Source organism: Anser brachyrhynchus (assembly GCF_964034855.1).
Source record: "Anser brachyrhynchus genome assembly, chromosome: 13".
NCBI lineage: Eukaryota > Metazoa > Chordata > Aves > Anseriformes > Anatidae > Anser > Anser brachyrhynchus.
Genome location: NC_137708.1, coordinates 2,394,434 through 2,420,511, shown reverse-complemented (window position 1 = coordinate 2,420,511; position 26,078 = coordinate 2,394,434). Strand labels below are relative to the sequence as shown.

At 44.1% G+C, this 26,078-nt stretch overlaps 1 protein-coding gene across 1 annotated transcript in view; it reads left to right on the top strand.

Annotated features, from left to right (window-relative positions):
• The window catches only part of LOC308177006 (uncharacterized protein), a 145,037-nt gene that overhangs the window by 112,197 nt on the left and 6,762 nt on the right, over positions 1-26,078 (top strand). Inside the window, exons 6-7 of the mRNA XM_080553583.1 lie at positions 21,018-23,204; positions 24,278-24,501. The gene's annotated coding sequence lies outside the window, so the exon portion shown is untranslated. The remainder of the gene's footprint in view (positions 1-21,017; positions 23,205-24,277; positions 24,502-26,078) is intronic.

The window sequence follows — 26,078 nt, the reverse complement described above, 5'->3', positions numbered from 1 at the left end:
GAAGAGTACTGAATTCATGCCTGGAGTCCTTTTGTAAATTTTTCACTTGGTGTTTGCTCAGGCTCCCATGACACCTGACCTCATATCCATCTCCATCATGTACCTTAATAATATTTTAGTAAACTCGGTGCTGTGAATTGTCTTTCTAGAATAAGATTTGCAAATGTACATTTTTGGTAGATGTTTTACCAGCCTTTTTTCATACTGAGTGTTACTTGCATTGAATACTAATTTGGGGTGACCAATTAATTTTTATCATGGCCATATAACCAAACTAAGATAATCATCATTTTTTGTTGTTTATTTTCCTAAGCAACAAAACAGTTTTACATTTTGAGCAGGAGCAAAACTATCTGAGATTAGGAGAAATATAGACAACTACCTATTTTTGTTAGGCCACCAAAATGCAGACATCTCACAGCTTTTTTAATTGTGGATTCTTAAAGTCTGATATCTGGGATTTAGCATCATCAATTCTGTAACAGAGTTTATCACTGAAATAATTAATTTTCTTCAGAATGCAAGTGGTAAATTGTTCAGGGTAAATAATGATCAATCTGTGCCGCTGTTGACAGAGTAGCCCTAAGTTAGGCACTGGGTCTCTTACTGCTTTGCAGACTTATTCGATGGAGGTGTTCACATCCCAGCAGCAGTCCCTGCTGCCACCCTACACAGCTCGGGCTGCTCCAGCTGCAGGGAATCTCACACTGCTCTGGAGGCCACGACACTTTCTGAAAACCAGGTGAACATCACCCAGCATAAGCGAAGCCATCACAGGATGGCATGCCTTGATCTGCTCTTCTGTTACCTCCAACAAACACACGCGTATGTTGCATTATTTACTCTGTAGTAGGAAATATAGGCCAGCTTTGGAATGCAGATCAGCTTCCACCTCCACCAGCCGAAGCGTGCCATGGGCTGAGCCCACCAACATTTTGTGGTTCAGACAGGCTTCACCATCACTGGCAAGCCGAGCTCACTGACGGACGGTGCTTTTCTTTGCGACTTCCAGCAACAAGCATTCTCTGCTTTTCATTAGTTCTCTTTGCTCCGAAGTTTCAGGCTTTCTCCAGGTACCCTTTGTTCTCTCTGCTGACCATGAAATCGATGCCCTTTTTCGCAGGGCAAGGAGCGTGTCCCAGGCACGATGCGTGTTCCACAGTCAGTCCCGGTCATGTGCTACATCTGCTCCCTGAAGTCATCTACAACAACACGCTCTCCAACGCTAACAGTTTTCAGGTGGCACAGCAATATGTTCTGCACATGGTCTAAATCGGGGCTTTTCACACAGCCATCACATTTGCTTAGGGAGAAAGTTCCTTTCCAGAGCAGAAACACAACATCGTCCCTTCCAGTTCCATCTGGTAAGAATAAACTCTGCAGCGGAGTAAATCTATTGTCCCTCCATGTCCAAGCAGAAGTTCCCACCTTATTGCACCTGAAAACATGTCTCCTGTAATGGCCATCAAACAGATTTCAAACACGTACAGACGAGCCAGTAAGCGGTGTTTGGATTCCATGGTAACTTGAGCAAAGAGTAAAGGAAATGGACAAAGAGGGAAGACGATCTTGCTAGCAATGGAAAGGAGGGAAAATATATCCCATAAAGCAGATGGAGAGAGATTATAAAAATACTAGGCTTGGATCTGCATGCACAGCTTTCCAGCCTTGTGGCTCAGTGGTAGAAGGAAAAATTCATCTCTTCCTGTAAATATTTTTACTCCTCAAATAAAATTATTTCTCAGCGTTATCACATTAAAAGCAACTGCATCATGCTTCTATCCCCAAATGCTTAGCATTGAAGCCCCCAAATTAATGTGACAGTATCCTGAACATTTTTTGGCTAGACCCTTCTAAATAAAGCACAGGCATTCCTCCCAAGAAAGTTTATTTTTTGCCTTGCAAGTTCTCTTACCATCCTTCATCCTAGGTGGTATTCTTGGCTGGAATTTCCAAGCAATGTCAAAACTAAATTGTATTTATGTTTGCTAGTCCCAGTGTTCAGCCGGCAGGAGTCTGGCCGTGACGCTGAGTCCCCTGGCGTGCGTGCCGCTGGTGGCAGCGGAGAGGAGCCCATCCAGCAGGCTGGGTCCCGCAGGCCATCCCTCCACAAGTACCTGCAAAAAGCCAAAGAGAAAGGCATCCCTTCCTTCCCTGCGCCGTGCAGGCAGAGTGGGGTGCAGAGAGGCACGCGAGGCACTGCTGCACCACTAAACCAGACAGCAGTTCACTCCTAGAAATGAAAAATGCTTGCCAGGCAGAGCTAGAGAAGGAATTAACGAACGCACATTTATTAATACCACTTGTTGAAACCAAACTAGAGTTCAGATAACGCCTCTTTTCCCATGAGCTAAGATTTTTATGTTAAGACGCCTCTTTTGGAGGTGTCTAGAATATTTTTCTATTTCTCAGTTGCTCATGCTGAGCTATTGATTTTTTTTTCTTGGCTCTAATCAGATATTACTGCTTTCTCTTAATTTAGTTTTATAGCTGTTTAATGAATGATGTTCCTAAATGAAGGAAAAAATCCAGAGGATTTAGGGAGCTAGAAACCCCCCTGGAATCTGATTCGTGGTGTATTTCAGGTAGGAGGGGGCACTGCTGCTTGTTCTCATCCTTACTAAGCCTATGCAGCACCGCAGACGAGATCATTTAGTCAGTTAAAAATCGTTCTAAAGCAAAATAACTTCCAGATGTTTCTCTAATTTTGTGGGACATGCAACTGCGAAGAGTCATTAAACTTTATCCCTTTTTCTTCCTGACTTTTCAGAGAGAAACAGATAAAAGAATGTGAAAAAAAAGTCATTCCGCTGCTGAGTGATGCTCATGGAAGAGAAAATTCTGGACTAAATATGTTTATTGTGGGTATTACCAAAGACAAGAGGGGATCACACATGGGAAGTTTCAATTGCTGAGGATGATACATTTATTTAATAGTTATGCTTTCCCTATACCTGGCTCTGATACAGGCTGAGACAGAGATCATGAGACATGTTTTCAGATAGACATTTTTTGCTTTTAATATTAAATTTTACTTGCTGAAGAACAAGCTCCTGAGCAGCAGTTCTTTCTAATGCTGCACATCTACAGCAAGGCTCAAATACATTTTCTCCTAAAAAGCAGTTTTCAGGACTATGAATTAAATCCTCCATAAAATTTTGATAAAGATCGTGAAGCTTCAACTTCAGAAAGCATGTACTTATTAAAACTCCTCTTACTAGATGTTTAATATAATATTGACATCTAGTAATTAATTTATCCATGATAGCATTCAATTCTTTTCTGCCTGTTAATGCTGCAGTGTTCATTTTTGTGTATCATAGAAATAAACAGAAGAGATATCATTAGATTTTATTCTATTACTTTTTATGTGGTTTTCATGTTTCTTTCCCATCCATTTAATGCTAGATGTTGCATTAAGCTGTGGAAATTCACTGTTTGCCACAGTACACACCCAGCAAGAGTCTTTATGAAGGTGGCTTCGGAGATTTGGTCCTCTCATCTCACCCAACCCTTTCGTTTGCCAACCCAGTAGTTTGGGGCAGGTTGTGAGGGCTGGTGTGAGCCTCAGAAACCTCCCAGGGCTGGGAAATCCAGGTTGTGCAGTGCCAGTGTGCCAGCCGTGCCGCGTGAGGGCTGCCTGTGCCCCCACGGCTCCCGTGCTTGGGGTGGACTCGGTGTCTGGGAGAACAACCCAGCTCTCACCACCCGCACGGTGCAGTCTGTAAATCAGCGTGTGCTCAGCTCGAGTCACTTGCTATTGTCACTGCTTAGGTTTCTCACGTGATTGTTGAATGGAAAACCGAGTGGATTTTTAACATGTCTAATTTGTATTTAGCAATTAAGAACCAATAAGATATGTTCATGCGGTTGCGATACTGTTTGGAAAAGGCCCAATGCAGCCTTTTTCTATATTTTCCCTGTAAGTGGTGTCATTTTACATTAACGTAGGCTCTGTTTTTGTTGAAGCAGCTCCTGTGTTTTTTGTTGGTTCTTTGGATTAGACTGGCTGCTATGAATTTGACAACAGTTATCAAATCTCCCCTGCAGCGGACTGACTGTCAAGGATATGATGGTCAAATGTTTCACATATTGCAATCAAACCATTTGTGTTTGGTTTGAAGAATTCCAAAAGAAAGCTGTCAGCTAAGAAATGAAGTCGAAGTAGCCTGAAGCTTTTGGAGCATGTTGATCCAATTATGATGATCCACTCATATCCTTCAGCTTTTTTCAAAATCAATTTTCATTTTAGCTCAGGGGACAGGGTGGGTTTTTTCTTTTTCTTTTTTTTTTTTTTTTGGTAATGCAGAGAAACATCTGTAAGGGTATTTCAGATGTGTTGTTTCAGGAAATTTCTTTTTTGTGCAAGAGAGCATTGAACTCTACACATATTTTGCAAGTGTCTTTTGTCTCCAGCATGCACACACACACTTACATGTTATCTGCCTGTGTCTACGTGTATCTGTATATACATGCAAGCAACGTCCACTAATCTGAGTGCGGATTTTAAAGTTATTTACATGGGCTCAATCCAGCTGATTGAACGTGAGGGGGAGAAAAACTACAGGAAAACCCCAAAGGGGTGTTAAATGGCCAGCGTGCAAGGATGTAGAGAAACCTAAACCATAGGTGTTGTGGACCAGATGTTCAGCTGGTGTTTAACAGCAAAGCCGTTTGTCACCGGCAGGGCTGTATCCTGCAGAGACACTGCTGCGTGTGACATGCTGACATGACAAGCCAGTGGTCAGCTATCTCCTTTCTTTCCTTTGGCTCACAGATAACATTCGAAAGTGCCTGATATTTATTATTCTGCTGCCAGGGAGTTGCTGATGTCTCTGTGCCCAGTGCAGGCTGAGCCTGATGCCACGGTGTGAACGACGTGATCGAGTAGCAAAGCCACGCTCACCCACCTGGGGTCAAGCCGTGGGTGTGCAGCTTTTATGAGTTTGGACAACAGATTTGATCCAAGGTGACTGCGTTGTTCTCATCCTAGATAATGCACTGTTGTCATGTTGTTTCTGCGCTAGATACGTAGCGAGTATTCAGTAAATTTAATTAGGTGAGATATTCCAAGCCTTTGGACATGGTAATAGGAGCTGGGAATTTGGCTTCAGAAGTGCTTCCACGCTCTGGATGCTGTCACTGGGAGGAGAAACTCTCCAGTGCCCGACAGAGAAACCCAAAATCTCCCGTGGAAGGCAGGGGAGCGAGAAGCAAAGCTGGAGCTCCGGCCCTGTGGTTATTTTTCCCATTAGGTCCAGCTCCGCTGATGGTGTCCTACAACCGTGTGTAACCATCATCACCCACAGCCTGGGTCTCTTGGTCAGGAGCTCTATCCTTTCTTCAAACTAGCAATTATTTTGCAAACACCCAGCAAGCCGTGAGTCCTGTGACCTTTCAGAGATCCGTAAATGCTGTTCAGAAACCACCTGTATAAAATCTCAATCATTTAACCCAACAGTAAAAAATATATAAGTTCCCAAAATCTCCAGGAAGTGAAATTTGACCTTTTCGCTACGATTCATCTTCAAGCTTCATTTAATGATAATTCTGCTGTGAGAATAGAGTACTAGGAGATGAGGAGGGGGAGCCTGTCTGTAATAGCAGGAAATATTTCCAAGTTTATGATTTGCTGAAGACCACAGAGAGCTCTTCGGTACTGTTTGGTTTATTACGGATTTTGAAGGAGATGTTTATAAAGAAGTTAATTTTCTTGATTTTATCACAACATACCTACAGCTGAACTGTGCGTATAACCTCTTTTTCAGGAGTATATTTGGTTAAATCAAGGTATTAATGTCAATTGGATTGCTTATAATTTCTGTGGTATGGTATAAGCCAACGCATAGCTGATGGTACTTAAATATCTTTGCACCTTGCAACACTGAGTTTTAAGAGTGATTTTGACAAATGTTGGCTTTCAGCAGAAACCAGATTTATTTTTATTTGGATCTGAAGCCTTGGCATTTCTCAAGGAAATGAAGGGCTTATTTGATAAACCCCCAAAACCCAGGAGCAGATTACAAACTCTGACTTTAATGGAATGAAGCTGATTTGCACTGGTTGAAGCTCTCACCCCTTTCTGTCCTACCTCATACACAAATTTGCAGTAAAACAGCACCAAATTCCCTAGGATTTTTACAACGAACTGCATCAGCCCCATAAAGGCGGTTATCTGGAAAGGAGCAGACCGAGATACCGAATGCCTTGCCAAGTATTTTTATTAACCGATGATGGGGAACTATATTAAGATCAGAGATCACCTTTCAAACCTTTTGGCCTAAATGCACTTTATCTTATATTTAGAATATATCCGAGAAACATTGAAGTTAGAAAATGAAGCCATTTTTGGAGTCCTCTTGCCATACAGTAGTGCTGCTGTTCAAAAGCACTATTCAAAAAAAACATTTAAAATTTCACGTGACTGTAACTATTTATTGTTGATCAAATTAAGGGAGTACCAGAGATGGGCTAGGCATCCAGCTGGCAGGTTTTCAACAAAACGTTAAATCTTGCATACCCATTTCCAAGCTGTGCAGTTAGCAAGTGTCAGTAGCTGTTGAAGGCAGGGCTTCCAGCAAAGGCCAGGGATAAGGGCAAGTTTCTCCAAGATAAACACGATGGGCCGTATTCTGCTCTCAGACAGATTTATCCTCATTTTCTCCCCGTTCTCCCTCCACACCAAAAGATTGATTTCATTATGAGTATTTGTCTCTGGTCAAAGCAAAATATTTCCCTCATTCTCAGGCTCCTGAAACTTTCATTCTAAAATCTTTCCCTAATCTAGGTAAATTTTCAAAATCTTTTATTTTTCCTCTAGAGGAGGAATGGAAGTCAGCATTTCTTGCTCCTTGAGGAGATGCTGTACCTTCGTGTTTGCAGCCGTGTTGACAGCACTGCACAGATGTTTCAGACAACCATGGGCCTGCATAAACACAGAAAAAAGCCTGTCCAATCTCTCTGGATACTGAATTGTACACGGAGTGGAGCATGCAAAATTAATACAGCTCATGATATTGAAATAAGGAAAATGCCAATCAAAATCTCTAACTGCTGATATGAAGTATCCCAGGAAGGCAGGATTTCAAGTAAAACCTATGTCAGCAGCTGACTCCCTTGCAAAATTGTGCAATTAGTTATTTTTTAGTATTACATCGTGTGGGTGCTCTGGGTATGGCCTGGGACAGCCTGCTGCATGAAAGCAGACTTTAATATGAGATGAAATACAGGGTTGCAATTAGAGCACTACAAGGAAAGACGGTGGAAAATATTAATTGACTGCACATCATAAATCTGGCCTGTGCCAAATTTCTCTGTAGGCGCTCCGAGAAAGGAAAACTCTACAGAAGGATTTAAAGAATAATCCGGTAGCTTTTCCCATGCGTGCATGCAGTTTGGTTGAATGCGTGAAATTGCTTTTTTGAAAATTTACCAGCTGGAGCTGGGCAGTATGGGATGGTCGGAGGCAACTGTCGGCCTCCCAGCGCTGGGCTGGGAGAGGTGGGAGAGTGCAGAGCTTGGAGGAGGACGAGCTCCGCAGCAGCCTGCTCTGCCTGGCCCTGCCGTCAGCCTGAGTGACTGCTGGATGTCCTCGTGGGTCCCAGGAAGACAGGCTGCTGATGGTTTGTTGTACAGAGGAACAGAGATGGCCACATGTTAGCAGCGTCCCCCCACATAAAAATAAATAAATAAATAATAATAATAATTTAAAAAAAATCTGGGATGTAAACAGAGCCTGGAGGCTTACACATAAGAAAATTTGCAAGTGAATATGAAGTCAGGATTATCTAAATATAAGCTAAGGTACCAAAAGGCAGATAACGTGGTGGCGTCTTCTGCAGCGGTTAGGTACTCGTACATCTGATCAGGCTGGGGAAGAAAGATGGATAGTTCTGTTTAAATCATATTGAACCGGCATAGGAAAACAGGCAGAAGGAAGGCGTGAGGTTTGGGCAAACCTGCCCTCAGCCACGCCACCTGAAGCTCAACCCCAGGGCAAGCACTTTGCACTGCACAGAGCACCTGGAGGAACGCTCTGAGGCTCTCGCAGTGTTGCTGCCCTTCAAAATGGAGGAGGAAGATCTCCGGCACTGCCTGTGCCCTTGACCCTTTGTGCTTTCTGCTTTGAGCGTAAACCACTTACCGAATTCACACATAAATATTGTAAAACTTCTAGAGTTGTTTTTAGCTTCTTAAATTTCAAACATGAGTAAATGGAATAATTTTATTTTTTACTGTGAGCTGCGGCTCAGGGGCAAATACATAAAGATGATGCATTTCAAAATCGAAGCTTTTGACTCAAAGTTTAGCAGAGCCATTAGTCATGTCATACATGCCAAGTCTGGTGGAATTTGGCATAGCTGTTTAAATTTTAACAAGGGCTAAATTAAATGAACCTTTACCTAAGATGTACTGCTGAGGACAGAATGCCTATGGTTATGATCCAGATGCTAATTTATCAAGAACTCTTGAGTTCTCAGCTTCACGTTAAAATACCAGTGTCAGCCAGGATCAATCCCTACAAATCTGCCAGGAAAGATACAATTTGGATCAAACAATAACATTTTTAGTTAGGCTGCGCAGACACAGTTTGGCTCTGATGTATTTTCCTGGGTGAATTACAAAAGCAGGATTTGGAGATTCTTCCGTCTCGGGAATTAAATGCTCAGAACCATTGGCTGTCAACTTGAAAAATGTTAGATCTGCATCTCTCCACAATTGTCTTAAGTTTCTTGGAATTTAGCCCAGCTATTAGCAGGGGGTAAATAAGACAAAAATTGACAACAATGTGCATTATAGTGTGAAGTGTTGAAGGATGAGTTTTAGATGCGAACGGTTAATGGATTTCTTAGAAGTGCGGTATTTGATTTGAAGCTTAACGTGTTTTTGAAGAAGGTTCACCTCAGTTACTCTCTAAAAATTAAATATATATATATATATTATTCCCTTTGAAGTACTGCAAAAAATGCGGGGTAGTGTTTATTACAAGTATAGTTTTAATGTGCAGCATTGTGAGTTTGAGTCAGCCAGATTCAGTTCAGCTGTTGGTGTAAATCATTGCAGTAAAACGGGAAGTGCTCTGAGAAACAAGGGTTAAGGAGCTATTATTTCCCAGCACATTCACATCATTTCCAGACTCCTCCTTTTGTTTTCACATTGTATGGTGCCAATCTGACTCGGGGCTATACTGTCAGACAGGGAGTGATTCTGTCTTTTCATATAAATGTTTTTTTATTGGGCTACTTCTGCTAATTTATGTGTTTGAATAGTAAGATTCCTTCTTCTGTTCCACTGTCTGGGCTTTCTTTCCTACGTTGTCTTGACTAGAAGTAAAAAGTCCCAACAAACGAATGATAATTTTATCACAGTGAGAGCTGTTTACTGTGCATAGTGCAGCTAATATAGGGCAAACGTGTAAAATATCTCATTTCAACAGGTAAATCTGTTCTGTATGATGAGCACGAGTACAGCAAATCCTGATACAAGCCCCAAGCAGTATGAACAAACCCAAATACATATTAAATCTCAATTCAGTGAGGTGTTTGAGCCTGAGGTTATTTTAACATGCATGCAGTCCTACTAAAGTCAAGGGGTGCACAGTTATGCCTATACTAAAATGCTTTGCCAAGATGAGTGCTGGCAAGCAAGTTAAAGCCTTTATTATACTGTTGAAGTGAACGAGTGATTTTTCTGCCTCTCTCTGGACTTCCTTCCCTAGGAAAATATTTTTCGATAGTATTTTTCTTTAGGTTCTGAGGATGTTTCTGGAACCACAGCAAGTCCATGCACCCTGCCCCACACCTGAGCTGCCTGGTGTTGGCTCCGGGCAGCAGCTTCCAGTGGAGCCTGACTGCATTTCCACAGGCTTTGATTTCTTTGCTGGTGTCAACACAAAATTTCACTTTGGAGTTTGAGGCAGGTTTCTACCTATTAGATAAATCTGTGGGCGATAACGATGAAAAATCCAGCATGCACATAATGCCTTTAGAATTTAACTTTGCTCGGTGGGGAATCATCATCCCTTGCCCTGTCCTGCCTGTGGTAATCTGTTGCTGTGTCCCAGGAACCACATTTTTTTTAAAGGTTTTTTTTTTAAAGGCTTTTTTTTTTTAAAGGTTTTATTTCCATGTTAACGGGTATTAGGTATGGCATTTGACAGGAACCAACTTCCACATATATATATGGCTGATGTTCATGATGTACAACAGAAACTGCCGAACAATTTCTCATACCATGACTTCAGCAAGAAACATAAGCACAGGCCTGAGCAAAAGCAGCTGAGTTGTTCCATTTGATGGTACCATAAAACTAACAAGGGATGGACCGAACCACAATGACTTGTGCTAATCAAAATACCACCCACTTGGGACCAAGAACCTGGGGAAATATGAACTAATAGCCTATACTCAGTAGTTGCAATATCACTAGGTCACCAGGTTAAAGAAAATAATATTAAATGGAGATGGTTCTGAGTGCACCACCCGGTTACCGTAAGGTATGGAAAGGGACAGCCCAGGTGCAGCGTCCCCAGCTCCAGAAGGGTTCCTGTAACCGAGGAGTTTACAAGGTCCCATTGATCATCCCTCATTGCAACATGTGTATACAAGAGCAATCTGAAGTTTCAGGAGTGTCATGTCGGGATGATGAGTCCATCAATTTTCTTTGGCTGTAGGTTTCCCTTCAGTGGCTGGAACGTAAATTATGAGAAGCTGAAGGAGAAAGCTGCAAATTATTGGGCTCTGTCAACTTCAATATCCTCAGCCTGATGGATCTGTGATTTGACAACAATCTGCTTGTCAGTCACTCTCGCAAAATATTAACACACTCGATTATCAAATGTGTTAGCCAACTGTTAAATCTAACGGGAAGAGCAGTCGGAAGTCCAGAGACACAAAGGCTCGCTCAGGCTGCTTCTGTTCGTGTTGCAAAGCATCTGCTCAAACTCAGGAGCTGCTCATTGCTGGCCTCTGACTGCAGAGTTTCTTAGAGGTTTACAGTGTTCTCTAGGAAATCCTCATGAGGGAATTCTGTCTGTTTCTGTGAGAAAACCAGAAAGAGGACCACAAATATTGTTGCCCAATCACCCCAGGCGCAGTCCGAGTTTCTGCTCAGTCAGTGGGAATGGGATGTGCACAGCGCTCCAGAAAACCAGACAGTCTCTTTGAAGATGCAAAATAGAGTCAGTGTGACAAAATGAAGTCCCCAGGTTTGAGAGCAAAAGCCAGGTTACCTTCATGGAGGTGTCAGAGAAGGGGACAAGCCTGCAGGAGCCTTGGAAAACTCAGCAGGGAAGGGAAGGAGATGGGACCATAGGGAAGGGGCCACCAGACGTTTGTGGCATCCTGCAGAGGTGAGAACAGGCACATGGCTTTGGAGGCAAATCCACAGTGCGGCAAAGGAGGGTTGCCCATTCCCCCTTCCAAACCAAAATATGAATTTTAAGAATACTTTTTGGCAATAATGGAGGAAAATCCCCCTAAGCATTGCAGCATAAAATGAAAGAGGAACGTGTTGACAGTCTCCAGCACCTCTGCTCTTGGAGCTGCAGTAGCAAGGTGGCTTGGAAATACCTACTAAGAAGAGTGCCTGTTCTTAATAAGCACTGTTAGTTTAATTGCCCCCATTACAGACGTTATCAGCAGCAGGAAGAAGAAAGGAATCGCCTGTCAAGTGGAGCAGGAACGCCAGGACAGTCAGCGATGCGGACTGCTGCACTCTGCTGAATGCATAATGAAACTGCCAACCGGCATAAGCAAGAAATTATGAATTTAAGCTATCAGGCCGCTTCAAAAAGTCTTGCAGCTTTTTTTTTTGTGTGTGTGTGTGTGCACAACTATATCTAAGTCCTCCTAACAAACCGTGCCTGCAGAGCTGGTTAAGTAAGCACTGGCTGTTGCTTTGGAAAGCTCTGAGATACCTCCCACCAATTCATCTTGGCAAGTTTTTTATAGATGAGGAATAGATCAATTATTACATTTAATTGCTTGTGTGGATTTTTTTCTAAAAAGTCGTATCTTTAAGCACACTGGTCTGCCTTAGAAAATGGTGATGAGCCTTACTCTGTCTCCTCATGCCGTAAATTATGATGGGCTGCTCTAGATATGAGTGTTGTGCTAAACATTAAAAATAGTCACCTGGAAACAAATAAAAGTATGAGTAATAACCAAATGTAAATTTATCTCCCATATATAATGTGCTAGTAAATGCTGACATTCAGAGACAGGGAATGTGGTGCAGGAGGAGGCTGTTGGTTTTTGCAATTACAGTCACAATCCATTCTCAAAAGATTAAAGTTTTACACAGTGGTTGTTCTCAGGAAATTTGCTGAATCCTAATATTTAAGATGAAAGCATAATAAAGGGTGATTTTTTTTTAAAAGAATTGGCTGATAGATTTGATTTGCCAGTTCTCACTGAAGCAAAACTTTCTACTGACTTCAATTATCAGTAAATTGTGTTGACCTCAATAAGGATTTTTGCAGAAGTGGGCCCGTAGCATGAATAGGCTGTTCTGTGCAGAAAAGGGACTGCATGAAAATGGCATCTTCTTACTCATCAGTTCTGCCTCCTGAGGGCATACTGAGCCGCAGTGTCTGACTTTAATGACAAAAATGAGGTTTTGCTGCTCTTTCCTCCTGCAAGACCTTCGGTGTAACCAGGCAGGGTTTGTGCAAGAGCAGCAGGATTTGGAGCTGGGCTTGCAGCATGCCTCTTCTCGGTGACGGTGCCCAAGCCTCAGGGAACACAGCAGTGCTTTCTTTCAAGTGCCAGGTTGAGTCTGCAAAGTTACGCTTGGAAAAAGATCTTTTTGCTTACAAGCCAAGAAAATATGATATGGAGACATCAAGGGAGGAAAACCAGGGAACTCCAAACAGTTTTTCCAGCTGGTTGTGTTTACAGACCATTTTTCCAAGTGCTAATGCAAAAGGACAGAGGACAGTGGGTAGAATGTGTTGCTCTTTCACCCACTGCGTTGGCAGATTTAAGCTCAATGGATCTCTCTTCTCTTCTTTAGGTTTTTATCCCAAAGTGAGAGCTAATGCATTGCAGGGGTCAGGAGACCTTACTGTGCCGTTTGGGAGCTGGTCTTTTACAGCTTAGATGTCCTCCTTTGATACCTTAGCCTAGGGGCCATGTCTTCAGCTGCTGCTTCTTGTCTCAAAACCACGTCCCCGCGTTGTGCCTTCGTGGGCACAGACACCTCGCAGGGTGGTCACGTCTTGTGCTGGGGACAGCCTGGACCAGACCCCCCCTTGTTGCCCCATGGCAAGCAGACACCTCGCCCCACAAGCCTGGCCCCCCGCACCACGAGCTGGTCCCCAGACCCCACTCTCCGTGCGACAATGAATCACAGCACGGTTTTCCCAGTGGGCTATTCCAGTCAGGGAGCTTTAAATGCTCTCTGTTTGACATCCTTCTGATTTATTGCATTTGTAAAGGTGACCTTAAATATTTTAATGGTAATAATTCTTTCAAGGGCTTGAATCTGTAAATGTGCTATGTTCATATTTTGGCATTATATACTGTAGGCAATTTAATCCATATAAGCAGTTTCAGTGATATTAACACTGTAGGCAAACTGATACTAAAGTTTAAATGTCAGAGAGAGTTTTCATATTAGATCTAGTGCAAACAAAGCATTTTTTCTTCAAGTACTGAGGCATAAAATACCAGGAGATAGTAAAGACAGAGAGCACCAATGAATCTGAAATAAACAGGCGGTGAAATTTATAGTATTTTCAAATATGTGCCCTATCCAAGGACTGCTGCAGCTGCACAGATCTATAAAATTGGAGATAAGAGAAAAACCTTGTAGCACTCCGCAATAAATGCACCTCCACCAGGGTATCTGTCTGGGTTCCTGTAACTCCTTGGAGATTTACTATTTCACCTTGGATTTATTACACCACTGCACACACCACGGATGGCATTTTATATTTCCTCCATCGCCCTGCTCATTATATGACGGCAAGTCCCAACCATAATCACAGAGAGGAAAGTGCTGCCGAGCCCTTGCCTGCCTCTTGCCAAAGGGTGCAAGCAGAGAGATGCTTGGATGGGGCCATCCGTATTTATCCAGTGATGCTACAGGAGCTCTGGGACTGGGCACGTTCCCAGCCCACGTTCCTGAGGCTCTGGGTGCCTTCTGGCACATGGTGGGCAGCCAAGCTTCTACCTTTATGAGGAAGGAAGCATGGGCTGGAAAAATGGCATCTTTTAGTGTTTCTGGCTTGTGGTGAGGTGCTGGATGCTAGCCCTGGTTAGTGTCCCTGCTGGGATGCCTGAGCTGCCCAAGCTCTCGGTGGCATCAGCCTATAACACCCGTGACAAATGGCCAAAAAGTTTATTGCCCATGTAGTGCTGCTTATGACCCCATAAACCACCGAGGGCAGCGTGTGTGGAAACATGGGCTGTTGTTCAGGAGGTTTTCTTGTTAAATAACCTGACCCGCTCTGAAATCTCCTGCTTGGCATCCCGTGGCCCAAAAGGGGCAGCTGTAGGGAGCAGGCCCCTAAATATAAGTAAAGCAGCCCGTGTGCGTTCTCTGCTGTGTTTTATATTAGGATATAAAAATGATATATCCTAAAGCCTGTGGAAATGCTTACCTTGACTTCAAGTCCCATTTTCTTCCCCTCCTTCCCATGAGAGCCCGGACGAAGGCTCTTCCAGCTTTGTCTGTCCTCCTCTGCCCCACCAGCCCTGGGCAGGTTGGCACCATCGTTGCTTCAGCTTTGGAGGGGCACCAAACCTTAAGCTTTCTCCTACCTTTTCCAGCAGGCGAGTTGTGTGTGTAAGCACAAGGTAAATGGTGACGAATGGAAGAAAACTGTCCCTGCAGTTATGCTGATGCTGGCATAGTGACCATTGGCTTCGCGCTGCTAAAGCCAAGGAGATGGGCTCCTCTCACCCAGCTCTCCACTCAAGGAGGAGAACGTGCACTTGGAAACAACCTCTACATCTTTACGAAGCTTAATCATATTTCAGTACAATCAGTCACAGTTTCCCAAACTCTAGTTATACGAGTTCTTGAACTCGGACCGGTGCGTGAGGAGCGATGGTGGCTGGATAATGAAGTTTGGGTGCGTGGTGTAAATGTTGCCTCATAATCAGCTTGCATTGTGCGGGGTGCATTTTTCTCCTTTCTTCGACACTTTGCCAATCACCATTATGACACTCAGCACAATTGCTAATCAGATTTTTTAGAAGTGGGACGAGGCTGGCAAGCTGTCTCCCTCAGAAAGCGCACAAAATGGTGCGGAGTAAATGTCAGCTTTATGGCAGAACAACTTGAGGACTCAGAAGTGACAATTTTCAGACCATTTCTCTGAGCTACCCGAGTGAACGATGTTTACAGAATCACAGGAGGAGAAAGCACAAGTGCTGTCACATGGGAGATGAGAGCAGGAGGGGAAAGACCAGTGAGAATTAAAATATATGAGCTGATCGTGTTCCTTTCTCTAAGGATTTTGTCCTTTCTGCTGAAGATAGAGCGTTTAAACCCGCTGAAGGTTTAGCACAGCTGTGTTACCTGCAGCTCCCGGTACGTTCATTGCTATTGCTTAGTTACATGGGACTGCAGCACTGGACGTGGCAGTACCCCTTCAACCCAAGGTATGTGGGGAGAGCGAAGGTTCCTTGGGCACCTTTAGATGTCTATACTTAAGGAGGAAAACCTATTTCAGGTGGGGCAGTGAAAAAGGACCACTGCCTCCATCCGTCTCTGGCTCCTGGGTCTTGAGGCTAAGCCCTGCTAGATCCTGCAGAGATTTCCCTTAAGCAAAAAGAGCTTAAAACTCTCAAAACCCCAAGGGTGGGAAAGGAGGAGACTGCCTTTGCCAGGAACAGTTTCTTTGACTTCTCAGCAAACTCAGATTGCACCCAACAAACCCTCTAAAACTGGTGAGAAAATGAATGTGCTCAAAAGCTGGTTAGAAATTTCAGTATCCTGCTGAATCAGAAACAAGATCTTTAATTAATATTCAGATCTCTAATCAGTATTTAAAGAAAATCACATTATAAAGAATAACCAGTATATTCTCATTTCTGTCTTTGTCCTAATTGCAATTCTTTTCATTAAGGATCGCTTTAAAGAGCTCAGATTTCTCTAATATTGAGCTCCAATGAGAGCCAGAGGAACCCAATTCTAGTTGCCTTTGCATTTTTTAGTAGCCAAAAGCAATTCTTTAGCTTTCTGTAGCCTCCTTAAATTGACAAACTGTAAACAAGGTGTTATCATGGCTTATAGAAGATGCTATCATCATATTTAAAAACATATATAGAATGACTTGCGATAATTGCTACTACATCAATAGATGATAAACCAATAAATTAAAGTAACGGTTCATAAAATGATGAATTCTGATAGACTTAAGGCAATATAAAATAATTGGAGACTTTATTGCTCTTTCCATTTTTAATGGGGTGCTATGGCAGTATATTCTTGCAACTGGGATGGAGAGGTAAATTAATCTTTATGCATCATCATCAAGCAGTGTAAACATGGCCAAACTTAATTATGATATAATAGATTGTTAAGTGTCTGCCCCACAGAGGTGTGATTGCTCTCAGGCAAGTGATTACAGCGGAGATGTCTACCAGACAAGGTCCTCTTTGAAAGGCTGGTGCAGCTTTTGCCTCTGACAATAAATCCGACTGGAGAGCCATGCCAGCGAGGCAGCTTTCCATGGTGCCAGCTGCGGCAGAGCTGTGTTCTGGAGACAAACACAAATTTACAGCGGAGCGTTAATGAAACGTGGCCTGAAATTGCGTGAGTTTGCCAGTAAAAACTCTTGTTTCGCTACAAAAACGTGATGGGAATTTTTCCAGCAAGACGGCGGTGCTGGAACATCCCCTCTTGTCTTCCCATCCTGCTGGGCTGGGGTCCTGTGCCAGTGCTCACATGGGAATGGGCAACCACGGAGGGCCGCTGGCCCCGTGTGCTTGTGTAGCAAAAAATAACCTTACTTGACATATTGCCTTTTGGAAATTATAGCACATTAAGAGGGAAATGCAACACAACATGTATTTTCCACTTTTGTCTCTGATATTGTTTTCTGTCATTAGCAGCGCTGTTCGTGACACAGATGTGTGATTTTATGAACCCGTTGTACCATTACTTCTCTTTCCATGGTAGCAATTTAATTTATACTTACATATATAAGTATATATTTATCCTTACTAGACATACTCTGCAATGAACTTGCTTCCTTAATGGACTAAGTTCACTAAAAGAACACAAGGTAATAATTTATGCTTTAAATGTAGCTGCAAAATGTAGTTCATAAATCTCACATTACAGGATATTTGTGAGAAATTGTTGGGAACTAATTCTGCGAAGGGAATACGTTTTATTGAGTAGTTTCAAGCAGGCTGAACTTGATGTCTGTAAATGCATGCAGCAGAAAATTCAGGCCAGAGACTATCTGCTGGATACGTCTGCTTTAAAACTCATATTGTCAATTAAGTGGCCACGTTTTATGTTTCAGTATCACGATGCTGACACTGACGTGAACTGGTCAGATATCGAGTGGCAGGTTTCTTTCATGCTGTCAAGTACTTTACGATGTCTTAATAACAGGAAGTCAAATGGAAGTGTGATCTTGAATTCCTTCATTACTCCGAACAACTTTTTGGACTTCAGCATACTTGTATTTATTTCCTGATGACTGTGCTTAGTTTTCTGTTGCTAAATTGCCTCAGGAATTGGGATCTGCTTCGGAGAGCAGTGCAAGGATGGCCCTGGTAGCACTCCTCCCACCTCTCCGGAGCAGAGAACATCTCTCATGGTGGAAACTATCAGAGCTGGTGTGTGAAAAGGGGGAAAAATCATTTTAGAGCTATGACGGTGATCTGCTCCAGATCACCAAAAAGGCCACTTGGATTCTTCTTGGTAATCAAAGAAAAACAGCAGGGAGGACGTGAAATCTTAAGATCCCAAGTTTACGTGGCCACTGGTGTACCCTGCAGAGGGGCTGTCTGTAGTTTAATTTCTGTTTAAATTCTTTAATTCTCTTTTTAATTCCCTCTTTACTCATTTATTCCATGACTTTGCTCATTGTTTGCACCACCTAAAATTAAGCCAGCTTAATCCACTCTGGGTCTCCATGAACATCTCAAAGTCAGGCTGCGTCCCTGCATCTTGATTTTACATTTCCCCTCTTTGATACCAGCTTTTACTAGCAGCCCAGTTTAAATTCTTAATTTTATCCAATTCCTCTAAATGCACAATGATTCTTCGACTGGAAAGGAAACGGAGTAGCTCTGAATGATCCATATGTTGAAGTACTGTATTTTCATCATTTAAATGATAAACTTCCCATCAAATATCCACAAACGTACATTCATGACTCCCATCCAATGATCTATTGGCCAGAGGCACATACATTGTTTTAATTTATCTTGGAGTAAAGGTGCTTTCCTGCCGAGTTTGAATAAGCTTGCTATGTACCAAACAGATGTTCAATAAAAGAGAGACTTTACTGAATATGACATATAAACACAGGGAAAGAGGATGAAGGAAGGAAAATTACAGGAAGTATGGATTCCTGGTTCATCAAACAACAGGCCACAGTTTGAATCGGGGCCCTTTTATAGATGGAGCAGTAATGAAACAGAAGGACTGGGGTTGTCTTGGGAGAAGGTAATGTCTCTGCTTTGCTTCTGGTGGAATTAGCTTTGGGGAACCCACTGAGACACCACACAGCTTCCTTTGCAGCAGCGGGATGGTTTCTGGCCTTGCTAAGCTGTTCCTCACGTCATGGAAAAAATCAAATCCTAAAAAAAAAATCAGTTGCGTGGTCTGGGAGAATTACGGTGTCTGGAGGTGTGCGTGTGAGGGTTTCTTCCTACGGCGTAAAATACCCGGTTTGGCTCTTGCCAGAGAGAAGCCTTGCATCTCTTCAAGGCCTTTGCAGCGTGGTGCTGTTCGGGGAGGCGTCCGGAAGAGTGCAGCCGGCCTGATCCATCCCCGCAGAGGGGAGATCAGAGGGGGAATGCTGCCTTTGAGATAAGGACGTCCTCGCTTTGAAAGGCTTCTCCTTTGTGCGGGAGCCTTGCGGTGGGACGTCCACACACCAGGGGACGTCTCTCTGGGTGGGACACCTCCTCCCGAGAGGGACACGGCGAGGGAAAAGCACCTGCTGTGCCTCGGGGAAAAAGTTTAACCTTGGGGAAAAAGCTGAGGTTTTGGAGGCCAACGTGAAACTTTGTGCCTGGCCTTCTCCAGATCCAGCCCGGCTTTGAAGCCAGGTGCGAGCGGGGCGGCACAGCTACGTGTGTACGATGTGCCAGAGCTTTCCTGATGGATAATCAGACCCAGTGCCACATCATTTGAAAAGGTAAAATGCTAAAACCTCACTGGAAACTTTCTCATTTGCAAGTGCTTGCAAACGTGAACTCCAATGCAGATTTGGCAAGGAAGATTTTTTTGTATTTTAAGCCCAGGATTTTGCCATGCTTGTCCAGGGGCAGTCTGTAAATGGTTTTGCCTCATTTTACCTTCTGGTATTGATTTGTCAAGGTAGCAAAAACCTGAAGTATTTAAATACCATTGTGGGCATTTTGGTAAAATCTGATGATACGGAAGGCTTCTGCAAATGCTACCATCAGCACTCCCATCCACATCACTTAGTACAATCAAAATCGGTCCTAATAATAGTGATAATGTCCTGGCATGCAGTGCAGGACAGCCTACACAAATGCCTTCAAGCTGCTGATGGTTTCCAAGGAAGGAGAGCAGCCTCGGTTTATGCTGGGACTCCAAAACTCTTGGAACAAACCCTGTGTTTACGTCATCCCCATGTCAAAAGGAAAACTGCGATAAGGCATTTGTTTGTTTCTTTGTTTTCTGCTTAATGTAGGCTTTTTGAGAGTCTCGTTAGCTGTTTGAGCTACAGAATATATCTGAAGGTGTCCTAAGCGCATAGGCAAATGCAATTTCCTGCACGCGAGGGGAAGCGATGCGAATGGCGCAGGCTGTGGTGGTGGGGTCTGTAAACGAGTAACGGCAAAGGGAATCCCATCTGGGAGCAAAAATTTAAACAGAAATTACACTGAAGAAGCCAGTAAGCCTCATCAAAGCTGCTGTTTTAATTGCACCTTAGGTGACAAAGTCTGTTTAACGCAGCCAGGCAGAGGACCTCTGGTGGTGGAGGTCTCTACACGTGTGGAGGCTCTTCTGAGAGTCACCCGGTGCTCTCTGAGATGCTCACTGGTGTTATTGAAGCCTGGTGGCTTGCTGCAGCCCCTTCTCAAAGGTCAGGCTCCTGTTCTGGCTGAGAGCAAAAACCCTGTTGTCAACTGTTATTAAGGTAAATCCCCATGTGTGTTATTCAGATGGGAATAAGCAGCCATTTTCAATGGCAGACTTTCTTTCAGCAAGTTCTCAGTTATAAAAGGAAACTTTCCATCTCTCCCACAGGCAGAGTATTCTGAGCCCTGCTTAACACTCCCACATTCATTAAAAAAAAAAAAAAATCTTCCTTTCTACTACCTCCAAAATGTGCATTTTCATTTTGACGTGTGCAAAACGATTATCAGGTATCGAGTACCCACACCCCTGAGCTCCCAGCTTCAGGTGTAAAAATCCAGATGTATAGTTTGCAAGGAACAGCTGAGCATAAAAAGAAAAGACTTTCCTTCTGAGCAGACTAAATACATTTGCTTCTTTCCCCTAAAACTCACTTGCTTCTCCAGGATGAAAAAGAAAAGAGCAATTCCAGGCCAAGTGCTGCCGCACATGCACAAATCTGGCCCAGCCGTCTTCACATAGAGCTGTGGCCTGGTTGCCACAGGGCAAAAATGTCTGCTGGTGTAACGTGGCTGGCTAAAGTAGTGGGAAAGGGGTATTGAGGCATCCAGGACAAACTTGAAGTTCAGTTTTGAAAAAAAAAAAAGTAATAGGAAAGTAGCTCAGCTGTGGAGCTGTTATTGGTTTCTCCAAAGCAGGCAGCCAGTTTGTTAATTTGCAGGGGTGGGAGCAATATTGTCCCTTTAATAATGGCTTATTTTATTTCCCAGTCCTCAGCACAACCTCCAGCCGTGCAGAGCCGAGCTGCAGGAGCCTGCAGCAGGAAGCAGCACAGCATTGCTCAGACGGCCAGGGGAACCGAGGCACCGTGGTCACCTCAAGGCTGATGCTGAAGTTTCAAGGCACCAAACCTGGCCAATTTTTTGAACAAGACTGGTGGTTTTCGTAATTCCCCGATTTCAAACACATATGAAATGAGCCCTCGATGAGAAAGGTCTGATTACAAATAACCTGCAGGGAGATGAAAGTTTGCTTTTAATATCTGTTTTTTAAAGTCTTCTTTAGACTTTCAAGAGGCTTCAAAAGAAGGCAAAGACTAGAAAACAGTTTGATTTAATACTGTTAGATGTGTGAAATAAAATGCTGGACAATAAGAGATGCAAAACAGGCAACAAGTGCAAATGACTTAAATGAAATTAAAGAGCTAATTTAAAATAATGGAATTAAAACCTTTTTTGGTTGTTTTTATTCATCTGCTTTTCATCGCTGTTTGCAACAGCATTTTTTTTTAATCTTTTTTTTACTTTGAAGAAAAAACTTTCCCCACCATAAAAGACAATGATTTTAATCAGTATCTGAAATGTCATTCCATGGGGATGGAGATGCTAAATGCCAGCCAGGAGGAGAAGCACCACCAGCACGAACCAGTGGGACGGTCAGACTGCTCTATGGCCTTTGCTTACGAAGCCCTCTAATCCAGCATCGTGATACCAGGTTATTTTATCTCCAATTGCAGCGGGCCTGACTGGCACCACTTTACTTCCATTCTCTGTGCTACCCGAAGGAAATAGTTTTATCTCAGGTGTGGGATACGCGCTCCTACAGCTTCAGCATGCAGTGAGCAGCAAAGAGGTACGGGCAAACTGGAGCCTGCTGGTTTTGGGACCGGGTGTTGCTCAGACCACCCAATATGGAGCTGTGATTTACAAAGGGCTGTAAGGACCTTCCATCGAGAAGAACATGGGAAAAGCCAACGGAGAAACCATGAGGACAATTCCCCTGCCAACGAGAACACTACTTTTTAAATGAAATTATTTCCCCCGAGCACTGCCTCTTCGCTGCAGGGAGAGGAGAAGCGCGTGCGCCTGCCCGGCGCCTGGCTCTCATGGTATGCGGAGACGGCATAAAGAAATCATTTACAGGACTGAAAACCCAACCGTCACCGCTCACAGCTCCTTAAGTTTGGTGCAATATCCAATCAGTCTCAGTGGGGTTTTTCAGGAAAAGGAATTAACACAAAAAAAAAAAAAAAAAGGGAAAAAGGACGAGACAAAACGCACCAAGCCCAGTGCATTCCCATAATGAAGGGTCTAAAAATGCCCCACTCATTGATGCGAAATTACAGTTATTGTTTATCCTCCGTCTACTTCACACAGCTTTATACAATACGCACCAGGAAAAATACAAGCAAACAACCGCCACATTAGTTAAGAGACCTTCCATTTTACTTTGGCAGTTCACGATAATGGAATTTAATTGTGGAAAAAGCTGAATAATTTTAGCTGAATGTCATTTGGTTCATTCAAACTGGGAATCAGGGACATTTTTAACAAAGGTTTTCAAACTTCTTTTGAAATCAGGAAGCTGCTGTGCACAGATAAGGGGAGAGGTTTGAGGATTCTCTATCAGAAATTTCAAGGTTTTTTCCATCTGCTTTTTCACATTAACTGGTAATTATCCAGAAAGGCACATAATAGTGCAGAAATGACAGAAGCTGACAAAGGTTTTCCTAAGATATGTAAATTGTCAGTGATAGGCAAGGTGCAACAGAAAGACTTTCTACAGCACAATTATTTATGCCAGTTTCATTTGCTTTTAGGTAGCACTGATGGCATACTGCACGGCCGCGCTTATCGCAGGCGCTGCACATTCCCTTCGCCACCAGCCGCCCCAGCCACCGCACACACGCAGCTTTAGGGCTGGTGGTCTCCTCTGGCTCCGGCGTTGCACGCTAAAGGCGTGCGTGTCCGCCCGCCTGGGTGCGCAGATACTGCTGAGCCCTCTCGTGTTCGTTGCCATGCCCCTCGTCGTCCCTCGCGCCGCGTCAAGGAGTAAATAGGTGAAACCCTTCCCATTGGAACAGCCTCCGCACGTGGGTCGCGCTGCTCGAAGGAGGCTGGCTCGGGAGAGGCGCTCGGCTGTTTGCTCATGATGTTCACCAACCGTGTTTTCAGCAGGTAGGGAAGCCCCTGGAAGATGCCACAGCCGGCTCCAGCTGACAGCACTGCTCCTTGCTGGGCTGGCAGGGCGGTGGTGGCACCCCGTCGGCCACGGCTGTCACGCACAGGAGCCTGTGCCAGCCACGTGTGGCACGGTGGCTGTCCCTGCAGGTCACCGCAGCGCTTGAGCGGGGCTTTCCAGGGGCAGGTGGTGTCTCTGCCGTACGAGCAGAGGGACAGAGGGAGGAGGTTTGATAAGCGCCCCCTTTCAAAATGAGAGCTCCGGTTCTGCGCCCTCCTGGGGGGTTAATCCTTTCTGTAAGGAAGGCGTAAGGGGATGCGCAGTGCTGTGCATGGGAGAAACTCCTGCCTGACCCCCGCCGCGTGCAGCTCCCACCAGAATTATGGGCTTTAATTAACCTTTTCTGGGAACAGGACTTCATATGTAACTACACATGTAAGGAGAGGTTAGAAGTTCTTTAATGGATGAAGGGACTTTACCTATCAGTCCCTGACGTAGTGGTACCAGAGGTATTACGGGGGTATAATTGCTTTACATAACCATGTGAGTGATAGCAAATTACTCTGATGGGGGGTGCTGCTATGTGTGGGGAGGTGGAATTAATTTCCCTTATGGTAATATTAACTTAAGTTAATGGGGGCTGTAAGAAAGTAAACAGGGAAGCAGCACAATAGAGTTATATATATTAAAAAAGGAAAGCAGATTGCATTTGAAAGTCAATGGGCTTAGCTATTAGCTGTAAGGAGCTTGTCTCCTAGCTCAGGCTTTGTTTGCCCAAATCAGGAGGCCAGGGCTCAAGTTCATCACCAATCAGCCAGAGCAGGGTCAGGTGCAACCTCCCAGTGGTGAAGGGCTTCTCCTCTTCATCGCAGGTTTGGGCTCAGCACTCACACCAACACAAGCAAAACATGTCCGTTTTTTAAGGAGAAGCTGATACAGCAATTAGCTGTCTAGTGCCTTAGGGAGGAGAAGTTTAGGCACACACCTGCCATTAAAAAAAGGAATTGAAAATGGCCTGTATGAATTCATAACTGAAGAGTTTGGTATTGATGGCCAGGTCTCATTTCAGGGTTTGTCTTGTGATCAGCCATCATCTGACCAGCTCCAGTGCTGAGGCTGCTGCACCCCTCTTGTCTGGTCGGCCACCAGCCCCAGCGATGCTGCTCCTGGGGCTTTTCCCCAGATTTAGACCAGAGCAAAACCTGGAGTCTCTCAGGGCTATGAAGAGGATTTTTGGTGCTGTGCGCATGGTGGAGCTGAAGACCTGGTGATGTCCTCATGCACAGACACAAGGTAAAGCTGGCAAAAAGCCCTTGTAAAGGCATGGGCTAAGAACTGGGCTAAACTTCTGGGTGTAGGTGTGCACGTGCTCTGTGATGCACGGGTTGCATGCCCTTTACATACCTTCTGGTGCTCTCTGGTAGAGAGGAGAGCGTATTTCCAAGTCAGAGCCTGGAGAGCATCTCCTCCTGGCGGTGTCATGTACTCCGAGAAGGAGCCGTAAGGACACAGGAGAGTTTGGCTCAGCTACGACATTTTTCTTTGCGATCAGCCCAGGACCCCAAAGATGTCCGTGGTGTGGTGGCTTGGCTGCTATGGGATTTCAGTCCTGCAGACCTCAAATTTTATTTGTCTGATGAGCTTCATATTGAAAGAGGATGAGTTTCAAGAACACTAAAAGCTTTGATGAACTAATATGCAAGAGAATCAATCCTGCCTTTTCAAAGGCAGTGTCCCTGTGCCCAAGCACAGCCACCTTTAAATACCCCTTCAGCTTTCCTTGTTCCTGCTGTAATCAGAGACTCTGAATTTCAGAAGTGCTTCTGAGGAGTTATCCTTTGGGACAGTGAAAGGTTCAAAGTCAGAGGGGATTTCTGGTGCTGTGTTTTGCCTAAAGGCCCCTTGCTGCAAAACTTTGGATGTGCTCTGAGCAAGCAGTGCCCATCCTGATACATCTCTCTGAGGGATGCTGAAAATCACGATGTAAAAGGTCACTCGGGATGGCAGGAGTGCCACTCCTTTCCAGGTCATAAGAGGATGAAAAAGAGCAATGTAGGAAAAAAAATCTTTAAATAGATTTTCACTGACCAAAACATTCCAGGTTAAGTGACGACAGAGCTCCCAAATGTGATGCCTGGCTTTTTTTTTGCTGGGAATCTGGACAGGCAGCTGTGGGGGGTCTAAATGCACAGAAACGGCCTGACTGCACTGTCCAGATTATTTGGGTTTTTTTCCTGCAGCCTCTTGCTACAATTTGAAAGGAAAAAAAAAATTAAATATATTTCAGAGTCATTGAACTGTGCTCACATTAACTTACACTAAAATTATTTTTAATTAAATGAACTTCCCCTGTTTGTAGCTGGAAGGTACTTATGCGAGATAAAAACTCCATTCTAATAAGGCTGAGCCTCATCGCCACTTAATTAGCGTCACAACTGATGGCAGAGGGAGTGGGGCACTGGGCTCGTGCCGCTGCCAGGTTTGGGGGAGCTGCCGTCCCCCCCCAGCAGCCCCAGCCCCGTGCCCACCCTGTACCGCAGGGCACACCGGGAGGGGAGCGCACGCCCACTGTTTGACACAGTTTATGGCAAAGGCAATTATAATTAACATTATATTAAATATTAAGTCAAGATCATAAAATGTTGATTGGTGCTGATTAGCTGTATAATCCATAATTAGAAATCACTGCACCCTTCACCAGGTACTGTAGTGCTCGGCTTATGATTCCGCTGCTAAATTAAATGAGTGATTCAGCTTTTGCCCTGAGTTTTGCCTTAATTTAGGTCAGAGCCACATTGCAGGGAAGCAAGGCACAAGCCCCCTTCTTGCTGAGGATGCTCCCAAACGCTCCATCCCAAGCTCAGCTCCCC